We start from the raw sequence: 2,838 nt of genomic DNA, 5'->3' as shown, positions 1-2,838 counted from the left end.
AGGTATCTGAATATCTTTTGCAAGCTTTCGTCATTACCTTACCAATCATTAGCCTGTGGCATATTTCTTGATTGCTGGTTTATTTATTGTTAATTGTTGATCCTAGAAGGCAGATGTTGTCCACCAATTCAGTATCTTCATTGCCCATTCTCAAACTGGTTACTACATCTGTTATCATTAGTTTACCTTATTTATATTTCTCATTTTTTCCATAGTTCTTAACCTTGTTTACTAGGCCTTACAGAACATTTGCTTTTTCACATGTACGATTATGTATAACTCAAATCTGAGCAACCCTAATATCAGCTAGCAAAGCTATCAAGCCAATTTTCCATTTGAGAGAGTGGATAAGCCTCCTGCAGCCAAGAAACTGGGACTTATGGACAGAAAAGGAAATGAAATATTTACAAGAACCACATGGGTGCAGCATTTCAGAGAAAACATTACAGTAGTTTATTGAAATTTCAAATAGACAACATGGTGCCAGAAATAAATTGGCTCAGCTTTCAAATACTGCTATCATAATAAATTACAGAAATCCAGAGGTGATTTTGTTTTGTATAATATCCATTGTTTGCCATTATAAAAAAAATGTTAGTGTTCGATTGAGCCTTTTAAACTATGATTGCACACCATAATGTGTCTTGCAATCTTAGCTTGAAGGAGCACAACATGTGTTCATGTTTTCACATTTATTTGGAGATCATTTAAAACATTCCCTTTTCATGAAGCTGCAAACTATTGTGACTTTTCTCTCTGTGTTGCTATTGAGTTCTGACAAGTATCATCTCCAGAAAACAGAACCTATTTAGTTCATATGGGATGGGAAAGTTCACCCTCTAGATCAGTGTTTGTCAAACTTGGAAACTTTAAGACATGTGTACTTCAACTCTCAGAATTCTACAACCAGCAGCTAGGAGTTGAAGTCTAAAGTTGCCAACTTTGAGAAACATTGTTCTAGAGACTTATCACTTCAGCTTATTTTTGTTGTTTCCTTCTCTCCCCCAGCACAGTATCACACTTACAAATGAAGCAGGGGTGAAATTTAGCAGGTTCTGACAGGTTTTGGAGAACCGGTAGCGGAAATTTTGAGTAGTTCACAGAACTGGCAAATACCACCTCTGGCTGGCCTCAGAGTGGGGTGGGAATGGAGATTTTGCAATACCTTCCCACAGGAATGAGGGGTGGGGTGGGGATTTTGTAGTATCCTTCCCCTGGAATGGGGTGGGAATGGAGATTTTGCAGTATCCTTCCCCTGCCAAGCCCACAGAACCGGTAGTAAAAAAAAAATTGAATTTCACCACTGAAATGAAGGCCTGGGCTTCAGCCACTTTTTTTCTCTCTGTGAGAGGGATTTGAACGTATTTTCATCCCTAAATGCCTATGCATCTGTTTCCATCCTCAGTGATACCAAAAGAACAAAATGTTACATTGCCCAGCACAAGTTCCTCTTGTGTTGGAACAAATGCTCAAGAGAACAGAGTGGGCTTGATGATGCTGTGATACATGTTTTATTGCCTCTCTTACCCTATCCTGCAGATGTTTATGGTCTTCAAAAAACCCAAACATGATCAAGGGAGCTTGGTCTTTGTTTTATGTTTGCCACATTGAGCAACTTAGATGAAGAGCAGGCTACCATATCTATTTCTGTAAGAGACAGAAAGAGAAGGAGGTGTGTGTTTTCTGCAATAAATGCATATCTTCTATTTCCAAAGTACTTTGGACAATGGAGCAGAACCTCCAAGTGTGAAGGAATTCACAGGCCACTTGGTGTCCTCCAGATATGTTAGACTACTGCCAACATAAACACAGTTTTGTAACCCAGTGTATCTGAAAGGCACTAGGTTGGGTTCAGCTTGTTAAGGAACAGATATCACACATTTGCATTATCTGATTCCTACCCATGAAGATCATGGTGGTAGATACATTTTCATAAGATTGGAAGCCTTGAGGACATTCTAGGAGGAGACCTGTATTAGTGTATGGTGAAAAAACACAGGAGTCTGAGAGTCTAAATATCATCAGATACATGAAGTGAGCTTAAGAAACCTTATGCCGTTTAATAAAAGGTGTTAACTGGAAAAGGTGCTATCAGACTCCTGATTTTAAGCCTTGAGGAGTCAGCTGGAACACTGAGTTCTAATATCAAATATGTGCTGTAAACATTGTGTAAACCTGTTGTGGCTGATACTGGGTGGGAGGGGAGCAGGGGGAGGCGGCTATAGCCTAGTTTGTGTGTCATAGTTGAACAATTTTATCACTCCTGCCATGCACTGGCTCCTATAGTTGATCTGAGCTGTAAGTCATATCTACCAAAACCCTGCAGGATTAATATCCATTTAGTATTGCAATATGCAGAGATGACAATAGCAAAAATTATAATAGCATTGATTTTTTTTTCTCGAGTAAGAACCACCAACTCAAGTTTAAAGTACTGATGTGCCTGGACAATGTCACATTATAGTAATTCAATTATTAATGCTATGATTCTGTACTCTGTCGTAAAGCAATAATTTATTTTTAATTCATGAAATATTGTATTTGATTATTTATTTATTAAATTTATTTTCCCTATTCTATCATTTATTCTTGTAATCTCACTCTTCATTTCTCCCATTTCTAGTTTATTTTTTTCATTTCTTCTAGTTTCTTCGTGATTTTTTGTAATTGTTTCTTGTGTTTTCAGCATTGTTTCTTGTTATCATTGCTAAGGCATTGCTTTCTCTAGACCATGTGTGCTCTCAATTGTGTGCTGGTTTGAGGGTGAAGATGTTGCTGATGCTGAATTGGGTACTGCCTTCCTATTCATTTTACTAATTGTTGTTGTATTTGTCATTT

Source organism: Thamnophis sirtalis, unplaced genomic scaffold (genome assembly GCF_051295495.1).
Source record: "Thamnophis sirtalis isolate CommonGarterSnake01/CBP01778 unplaced genomic scaffold, rThaSir2_p1.2 scaffold_2, whole genome shotgun sequence".
Classification (NCBI taxonomy): domain Eukaryota; kingdom Metazoa; phylum Chordata; class Lepidosauria; order Squamata; family Natricidae; genus Thamnophis; species Thamnophis sirtalis.
The sequence above is the reverse complement of the archived record's forward strand: the minus strand, read 5'-3'. Positions refer to the sequence as shown.